General features: G+C 40.1%; 1 pseudogene; it reads right to left on the reverse strand.

Moving 5' to 3' along the window:
- Nucleotides 1-9,690, reverse strand: part of LOC111820781 (disintegrin and metalloproteinase domain-containing protein 30-like) — a 20,155-nt pseudogene extending 10,465 nt beyond the window's left edge.
- Between the last annotated feature and the right edge of the window lie 500 nt (nucleotides 9,691-10,190).

Consider the following 10,190-nt stretch of genomic DNA (forward strand, 5'->3'; position numbering starts at 1 on the left):
ATGACAATGGTTAACAATCTCACAACACATCAACAATATCCATACTCAACCTTGGGTTCCCTATCACCAGCTTCCTTGTCCTCTTCTGCTTTCTGGCCCTAACTGAGGGTGTCTTTTGCTGTTTGCTTTCTATTTGTTCGAGTTGTAGGATTAATGTTTTGATTTTGGCCTTTTCTTCTTTTTTGATGTGTGCATTTATTGCTATAAATAGACCTCTGAGCACTGCTCTTGCTGTTTCCCAAAGATTTTGGTAAGATGTGTTTTCATTCTCATTTGATTCTATGAATTTCTTTATTCCATCCTTGATTTCTTGTGTAAGCCAGTAGTTGTCAAGCAAAATGTTGTTCAGTTTCCATGTATTTGACTTTTTTTCCTTGCTGTTTCTGTTATTGATTTCTACTTTTATGGCATTATGATCAGAAAAGATACTTTGTATTATTTTGATGTTTTGGATTATGGTAAGGCTTGCTTTGTGCCCTAAAATGTGGTTTATTGTGGAGAATATTCCATGTGCATTGGAAAAGAATATATATGGTGAGGAGCGTCTGCAGTCGTAAAATCCTGTGAGCAGCCATCTAAGATACTCCACTGGTCTCAACCCTTTGGGAGCAAGGGAGAATGAAGAGAACAGGATACAAGGAAAAGATTAGTCCAAAGGACTAATAGACCACAGCTACCAAGGCCTCCACGAGACTGAATCCAGTGCAGCTACATGGTGCTCGGCTACCACCACTGATTGCTTCGACCAGGATCACAACACAGGGTCCTGGACAGAGCTGGAGAAACATGTAGAACAAAATTCTAACACACACATAAAAAGACCAGATTTACTGGCATGACAGAGACTGGAGAAACCTCGAGTGTATGGCCCCCAGACACCCTTTTAGCTCAGTGGTGAAGTTACTCCCGAGGTTCACTGTTCAGCCAGGGATTGGACAGCCCCATAAAACAAAACAGGACTAATAAGGCACAGCAGTCCAGGGACAGGTGCTGCAAGGCAGAAGGGGACAGGATAGCTGGTGATAGGGAGCCCATTTGAGAAGGGACAGTGTTGACATGTCCTGGGGTTGTTAACCATTGTCATAGGGCAATCTGTGTGCTGACTGTTTAATGAGAAACTAATTTTGTTCTGTAAAATTTCATCTAAAGTACAAAAAAAAGAATTATCTATGTGAGATCAGATTGACAATAGCAACTCAAAAGGTTTGATGGGAATCCTAGGGGACCATGAGTTGAATACAATGGTGATGGAATAATTTGGAAAAGGATAGTGAGAATAGCAGCACAATTGGAAGAATGTAATCAATGTCACTGAATTGTACATGTAGAAATTTTTGAAATGGTGTATCTTTGGCTATGTATACTTTCACCAAAAAAAAAAAAAAAAAAAGGCCCTCCAAGGTCAAGAAGGGAGAATGTCAACATGTCGTGGGGTTGTTAACCAATGTCATAAAACAATACATGTACTGACTCTTTAATGAGAAACTATTTGTTCTGTAAACCTTCACCTAAAGTACAATAAAAAAAAAAGTTAAAAAGGAAAAAAAAAAGAAAAGAATATATACTTTGCTGCTGTTGGATGGAGTGTTCGTATATGTCTATGAGATCAAGCTGATTGATTGTGGCAGTAGATCTCCCATATCTTTATTGAGTTTCTTTCTGGATATTCTATCCTTCACTGAAGGTGGTGTGTTGAAGTCTCCTATTATTGTGGAGCTGTCTGTATCTCTTTTCAATGCTGTTAGAGTTTGTTTTATGTATTTTGGAGCCCTATCATTGGGTGTATATCTATTTATTATGGTTATGTCCTCCTGGTGTATTGACCCTTGAATCATTATATAGTGTCCTTCCTTACACTTTATGGTGGATTTAGGTTTGAAACCTATTTTGTCAAAGATTAATATTGCCACTCCTGCTTTTTTTTTGTTTGTTGTTTGCTTGATATATATATTTTTTCCATCCTTTGAGTTTTGGTTTGTTTATGTCTTCGTGTCTAAGGTGTGTCTTTTATAGACAGTATATAGATAGCTCGTGGGTTTTTTTAATCCTTTCTGCTACTCTATGTCTCTTTACTGGTGCATTTAGGCCATTTATATTTAGTGTAGTTATTGATAGGTATGAGTTTACTGCTATCATTTTGATGTATTTTTTTGTGTGTGGTGTTGATAGTTTTTGTTCCACTTAATTTTCTGTGCTGAGTTCTTTTTGTTTATGTATTTTGTTTTCATCTTTTTCATTACTGTTGATTTTGTGTTTGCTGAGTCTTTATGTATTTCTTCTTTTTTATTTTGATAGGTAGGTTTGTTAGTTTCCTTTTTGTTTACCTTGAAATTTAACTTTACTTCTCTAAATTTAAACAGATTTTTAATTTCTTGATATTGCCTTAACTTCCTCTCTGTATGGAAGTTCTATGACTGTTTGTCTAGTCATCTAGTGCTGCTGTAACAGAAATACCACAAGTGGATGGCTTTAACAAAGAGAAATTTATTTTCTCACAGTCTAGTAGGCTAGGAGTCCAAATTCAGGGTGTCAGTTTCAGGGGAAGGCTTTCTCTCTCTGTCGGCCTTCTCATCAATCTTCCCTTGGTCTGACAGCATCTCAGCACACACAGGTCCAAAGGATGTACTCTGCTTCCGGTGCTGCTTTCTTGGTGGTATGAGGTCCCCCTGTCTCTCTGCTTGCTTCTCTCTTTTATATCTCAAAAGAGATCGGCTTAAGACAATACTGAATTTTGTAGACCTCATCAATATAACTTCTGCTAATCCATCTTATTACATCATAGTGACAGCATTTACAACACACAGGGAAATCACATCAGATGATAAAATAGTAAACAATCATACCATACTGGGAATCACGGCCTAGCCAAATTGATATGCACATTTTTTGGGGGATATAATTCAATCCATGACACTGTTTATTCACTCTTTTTTGTTTTGATGTTGTCCTCGTTTACATATTGATGTTTCTGGTTCTCTATTTTCAGTCTTTTGGCTTTGATTTGTTTTTGTGAATTCCATATCTGGGTCAATACCTGGTTGATCTATCCTATGTCCTTGTCTTGGATTGTTCTCTGCTGTTGTTGGTTTTCTAACTAGAGGATTCCTTTTAATATTTCTTGTAATTTTAGTTTGGTTTTTACAAATTCCCTTAATTTCTGTTCATCTGGAAATGACCTAATTTCACCATTGTATTTGAGAGACAATTTTGCTGGATATATAATTCTTGTCTGGCAATTTTTTTTCCTTCAAAGGCTTTATATATGTCATCCCATTGCCTTCTTGCCTGCATGGTTTCTGCTGAGTAGTCAGATCTTAGGCTTACTGGTTCTCCTTTGTAGGTGACTTTTTGTTTATCCCTAGCTGCTCTCAAGATTCTGTCTCTGTCTTTAGTTTTGGCAAGTTTGATTATAATATGTCTTGGTGACTTTCTTTTGGGGTCTACCCTGTATAGGGCTCATTGAGCTTCTTGGATAGATATCTTCTCATCTTTTATGATATTAGGGAAGTTTTCTGCCAGCAAATCTTCAACAATTCTCTCTATGTTTTCTGTTATCCCACCCTGTTCTGGTACTCCAATCACTCATAGGTTTTTCATCTTGATAGTATCCCACATACCTATTAGACTTTCTTCTTTTTTCATTCTTTTTTCTGATTTTTCCTCAAATTTGTGCCGAGTAATTTACCTTCAATCTCACTAATTCTGACTTCATTGTCTCAGCTCCTATGACCTTCTACTGACTTGTCTAATTCTGAAATTTTATTGTTAATCTTTTGGATTTCTAGTTGCTGTCTCTGTATGTTTTCTAGAAGCCTGTTTATTCTGTCATTTTGTTCTTGTATTATTCTCCTGAATTCTTCTATTGCTTTGTCTATGTGTTCCTTGGCTTGGTCTAAGTTTTGCCTGATCTCCTGGAGAGCTCTGTATATTAGTCTTTTGAATTCTTCCTCAGGTAATTCCATTGCCTTATCTTCCTCCTGAAGATTTTCTGGTTCTTTATTTTGGTTGCTTTCTGCTTCTTTATGTGATTTGATATTGACTGTTGTCTCCGAGGCATCAATAAGTTATTATATTTATTTATTTACTGTATTTTTGTTTCCTGTGTCCTGTATTTTTGTTTTGTTTTGTTTTGATATGCCCTAGTAGGTTGAGCATGTGAGCTACTTTGGTTGTTGGCATCTTTGAAGTGCCCATGTCCTGTCTCCAGGTGGTCAGTGCAGCCACTAGGTATGTGAGTCCAGGAGTCTGTTCACTTTTCTTGTGGGAGTGCGGTTATTCCAGGACAGGTGTCCAGGTCATCATTCACCGTGCGTGTGGTGCAGATTCTCACCTACAGTCCTAGGCAGGCAGGGCTGTGTGGGAGTGTTCAGAGCAGGCAAGGGTCTCTGGCTGCAGTGGGGGGCTATGTGTGAGCAAGGCAGCAGGGCTGATGGCTGCCCCAGGGAGCCTAGATGGAGGGCGTGTCCCTGTCCCCTAGAGCACACATAGTGGGGGAGGGGGTAATGCAGTCAGTCCTTGGGCCCCTGGTGCTGTTGGCTAGAGGGACTGGGAGGCTCCACTAATTATCAGACCTCTGTCATGGGTAGTTAGATGGAGTGGGTGGTGCCGCTGGCCCTCAGGCCCCAGGTTGGGTGGGTGAGGGCCCTGTTTAGGGGGCCAGGTGGTGTTGAATGTCACAAATCTGCAGCTCCCCCTTGGCTGCTGCAAGTGAAAATAGTTTCAGGTGTATGCCTGCTATTTTATGCTAATGAGGGGTGGGCAGGGGTAAAGGGTGCTGCAAGTGTGTGGACCCATTACACCAGTGGCTGGGTGAAGGGGCAGTGCCTCTTGACTGGCACTGAGTTCCTGGCTTAGGAGGCATGGTGTTGTTGAGTGCCACAGGTCAGAGCAGGGGGGGCGGGGGTGGGGGGGGGGTGTGAGGGGAAGGAAGCACTTCTCCACTGTGAAGCTCTGGCGGGTAAAGGGTTATTTTGTCCCTGTGGGCAACAGGTTAAAAGCTTGCACTTAACTTTCACAGGCCTGGCGCGGCTCCTGTTTGGTTCTGGAGGTTTATGCAGATTTGCTGCTGCTTGGCTGCACCCATTGTGGTGGTCCTCAGCTTTGTATGTTGCTGCTTGCCTCAGTCCGTGTGCACTGCACAGACTCAGCTAGCAGGGCACTGGTGAGCTTGCAATCTGAACTTCCTTGTTTCCGTTGATTTTGAATTGTCTCTCCCTCCACCTGCTGCTCATTCTGATTCTTCAGCTTTGTCTTTGATAATTAGGGTTCCTAGATTGTCATATACATTCAATTCCCTTTTTTGGGGGTCTTCGCTGTAAGAGGGATGACAGGAAGTATCTGACTATTCTGCCATCTTGGCCCCACCTCCGTGAATACTTTCTTAATACAGGTAGTTCCTGACTTACAATGAGGTTCCGTTCTAATGATTCCGTCCTAAGTTGGCTCTGACATAATACAAATAACTCATTTTTTTTCAGTTTTCATTATTATTGCCTTTTATTATCAGTATCTTTATAAATCATAACATTGAACATCTGCAAGTGAACATCTGAGAATGGTAACATCAGCAAATTACGGGCTGCAACATCGTAAGTAGTACATACTACTAATGATAAGATGTTTAAAAACAAAACGGACTTAAATGAGTTGTAACTTGAATTCGTTCGTTGTAAGTAGGAGACTACTTGTAAAACTAAAAGTTTCAGGTAATGAAAGGTCAATAGCAGAGTTTTCCCCCCTCCTTTTATCTGCACTGCAGACAGGCTGGCAAATAAAATCTGAGTTCCCAGGGACTATAAGATTTTAAAATCTGCCCCTTCCGCCATCAATCCGGTAATGCTGAATACAATTCTTATACAATCAAATACGGCAGCTAACACCACTGTAGCTGTTCCCTTAGGAATTCATTGTAAAAGGGTTTCATTGTACTTTGTAAAGCAATTTGGAATCCTTCGTGATGAAAGGTTCTATATAAAGCAAGTAATATAATGGACTTGGCTTTCAACTTCTCTCATTTAAGCTTTAACAGAAACATGAATCTACTATATTACCATCATAAACCAATAGGTGCTATATAAATGCTGAATAGAAATATTCCAGGTGAATTAAATAGCAAATATATCCATGGATTAGCTAAGTGCTTTACCAAGTATTATGCAAATATTGATTAATAAGGCAATTATACTAAATTAAAATAATAATAATAATGCTATATTCTTCTACATTCCTCCAATTCTCTGAGCACCTGTTGACTTAGTTTATTTGGTGCAGGTCTGCCGCCTAAATTTCAAGCCTAAATGCAAACCCACATGAGATGCCACTTTAGAAGGACTTTTCCCTCTGGGTTGCTACTAAACAAAAGGTCCAGAAAGTTAAGGGGGTTGGTGGCAAAAGACACTCCTCTCATACACAAGATTGACTTGATACTTTTAAAAGAGTCTATGATGAGGATGTTGGTGTAGTGGCTAAGTGCTATAGCTGCTAACCAAAAGGTAGGCAGTTCGAATCCACCAGGTGCTCCTTGGAAACTCTGTGGGGCAGGTCTACTCTGTCCTATAGTGTCGCTATGAGTCGGAATTGACGGCAATGGGTTTGGTTTTTTGGTTTATGATAAGGATACTCAAAAAATAAAATTAAAAATTAAAAAAGCTAATACCCCTAGGTCCTAGAAAATGTGTAATAATGACCAGAGTTACTTTTATTTTTCTTAGCATTTCTTTCAGAGACCAGATCCACCAGTGCGTCCCAACACTATGATCACTAGGCATTATCCATGCTTCACTCCAAAGACAGTGATGACCAGAAATACCTGATGTGATCCCCACACGGAACCTAAAATGTTAGTAGAATGCTTTAGATGAAAGATGTATTAACATGAGTCGTCATCACCATCATCACTGTTCTTTTTTTTAAAATAACATCTTTGGAGACTGAGAGGTGATTCCCACTTCTTTGTATCTTTGAGTCCAGATTTGTGGGTTTTCATTCCTCCTTAAGGATAAATGTATAAATCTCCAACTCTTAGTTTTTCTTGAGTTTCAGATGAAGTACTCACTTAACCAAAAACCAAACACTTTGCTGTCGAGTTATTTCCGACTCAATACAACCCTATAGGAGAGAGTAGAACTGCCCCACAGAGTTTCCAAGGAGTGGCTGGTGGATTCGAACTTCCAACCTTTTGGTTAGCAGCCAAGCTCTTAACCACAGAACCTCCAGGGCTCTCACTTAGTGGGTAAAAAATAGCATTTCAACATCAATCTCTCATTTTTAAGCCAGAAATTTTTGGTTCCCTGGGTCTTACTGTGGTGGACAGTAAGGCTATTGTTAGGAGCCAAGTTTCTTCCAGCCTAGCCCCCTGTACAAAATAAAATAAGCTGCCAGTCCTTTGTCAGAAAGTTTCAAATTTCACTTTGGGCAGGCACACATTTGAAAATGGGGGATGAGAGGCTGCACAGACTGGAGAGGATGCTAACAGAGAATGGAGACCAGCTGTCCACTGCCTCACTAAAGATGGGGACTGGCTTCACTGAAACCGGAAGGGTGTGGTTTTATGTCTCTAAAAGGAGCCACAGTGAAATGTGCAAATCCCTCACCTCAAGGAGAGCCAAGGAAAGCATAGAATGAACCCCATTCTTGTCTCTATTCCTTCTGATTGCAACACCATGGATATTTTACAAGAAATAGCATATTCTATGCAAGAAGACTCTTGTCTTAGACTAGTCCAGTGGGTTTCAAAGCTCTTTTAGCTATGAAACAACTTGCTCAAGGAAATCTTAACATGAAACTCCAAATAGAAAAATAAAAGCTCCAGAATCCTCTTTAGTCCTCTTCTGATTCTACCTCAGGTCCTCCAAGGAGACCCTCAGCAGTTTGTTATCACTGCTGTAATCTAAAACCCATTACCTGTCCGACTCATTGTGACTCTATAGGACAGAGTAGAACTGCCCCGTAGAGTTTCCAAGGAGCAGCTGGTGGACTCATACTGCCAACCTTTTGGTTAGCAGCCAAGTTCTTAACCACTACACCACCAGGGCTCTAATCTAGTATAATGAAAATCCCTGAGGTAAGGTCATTTTTAGGGGACAGAATCTTCATGAAGAAGAGAGGCCCTAAAGCAGACTTTGCACGGTCAGCAGACTTTGCATGGGTGGTGTATCTCTCAGGGTTCAGTTTAGGAAAAAGAACTTACTCCAGGCATGTCAAGCAGAAAGGGATGGGATACAGGGAATTAGGTGCCTACAAAATTATTGAAAGGGCTGGAGGAATGGAAGTCAGAATGTCATTAGACTAGATATTTGGCTTCAAGGTTACACACTTGTTGTGATCCAGAGGTCAGGAAACTTCCAGAAATTGTATTACCACCACTCTGGCTGCTGCCACAACTGTCCCTATCCCATGAACCTGATGGGGCCTGGCTGCTGCCAACAGCCCCCTTTGTCACTGGTTGCTGGTCAGCCAGCACCACTACAGGAAGAGGGCTTCTGCCTCCCTCTGCTTCTGATTTCATCCAAGTGCCTCTCTCCCAGAACCTAAACCGCATCCAAAACCATAGCCTCAAAGTAGTCTGGGAATAGTATTTTTAGCCTTCCAGCTCCATGACATAAGAGGGAACCTAGAAGGAGCTGATTGTTCTAGCACAAAAGAACTGGAGAAGGGCCAAGGTTTGGTTAAGAGCCTGAGAAAAGATGGAGCTAATGCAAACTCGAGGTTGAGTTCTGGGTGGAGTGGAAAACTGAGGTCCTGCCGTGAGGTCAAGAAGAAGCTCTGGTAGCCTTGAATGGATAAACAGAGGGCAAGGAATCTCCTTCCATGGAAAAGTTTAAGAATAGATCAGTCAGTCTTTTTAGGATGATTTGAGATGCAGTCTTTTATTTCTTTCATATTTTTGTAATATAAGAAACCTGTGTTCATTGTAAAAATATTAGAAAATATATTAAGCCAAAGAGAAAAACAAAAGCTACCCATAGTCTCACTACCCAGCCATAATCATGTATTGGTGAATCTCCTTCCAGATATATATCATGATTTTAACTTTTTCTTCACTTATGAATAATTTTCTACATTAATGAATGGCCATCTAGTGATATTATCAATGTTAATGGCCCCATTATCAATAGTATTCTGTTACAGAGATGTCTCATACTTTATTTAATAAATACTTTATTTAAAGCCCCCTTTTGTTGGACATTCCAATATGTGAGATTAATAGCGATGTGATAAATAGAAAATGCAGCATTGCAGAGGAGGTTTGAACTGGGAGGTGCTAAAAGCAAAAATTTCAATGAGATGAGAGAAAGCAGTGAAGCTCAATATGATAAAGCTGAAAGAAACTTAGAGGCTGTTCTCATCCACCTTCCTCATCCAACAAATGGGGCCAGTTGAGGCCACATTTCACACTCTTTATCCCAGTCTTTCCAGTTCTCATTCCATCTTTCTCTATCCTAAGCCGTGTATACAATCCGTACTAAGACTCAAATCTAAACAGCAACTCATAAAAAGTATGACTTGAAGGACAACAACAAAGAGAGCCCAAATAGTAATTCAATTCAGTTCACCTGGTATTTATTTGAGAGCCTGCTCTGTGGCTAAGACAGTGTTACGGGGAGGTGGGGGAAACAAAACAAAAAAATATCAGATACAGATCCTACTCTTACCTCTTACAAAAGAGATGAGAAGACACCTTTCAGTCATGTTGAGGCACCTGCTTATCCTTTCCATGGGAATGGCCCTGGGTCCCAGACAATTTCTTCACCTCTTCAATTTTGGTTGTGAAAGAGCCGGAAAGTGTGAAACAGCTGTATGTGATTTTATTTTATATCCTCCAGAACATGGACATTTAAGAAAAGATCTCTAATATTTGCCTTATCTAGACATCCACATCTTTTTAGTTTTTAATAAAGCAAAAGGCAGTTATCCCTTGCGGTTTGTAGCTAGAGTTCATTATTAGAGGAATGCTTGGTTTTTAAATGGTGTTAACACTGAAATCCTCTTCTCTTGTCTCTTTCTACTTAAGATTTCCTCATCTGGATCCTCTCTCTCCACGTATGGATCACACTCCATGCTTCAAGGTGTTCATTTTATCATTCTACTTTTTCCAAGAGAGTACTAACTCTTAGTATGCCGCAGGTTTCCTACTATACTTCCTTTGCTTTAAAAATATCTTGAAAGAGTAAATCAGTTAATAAAGAAAC

Source organism: Trichechus manatus, unplaced genomic scaffold (genome assembly GCF_000243295.1).
Source record: "Trichechus manatus latirostris isolate Lorelei unplaced genomic scaffold, TriManLat1.0 scaffold00050, whole genome shotgun sequence".
Classification (NCBI taxonomy): Eukaryota; Metazoa; Chordata; class Mammalia; order Sirenia; family Trichechidae; genus Trichechus; species Trichechus manatus.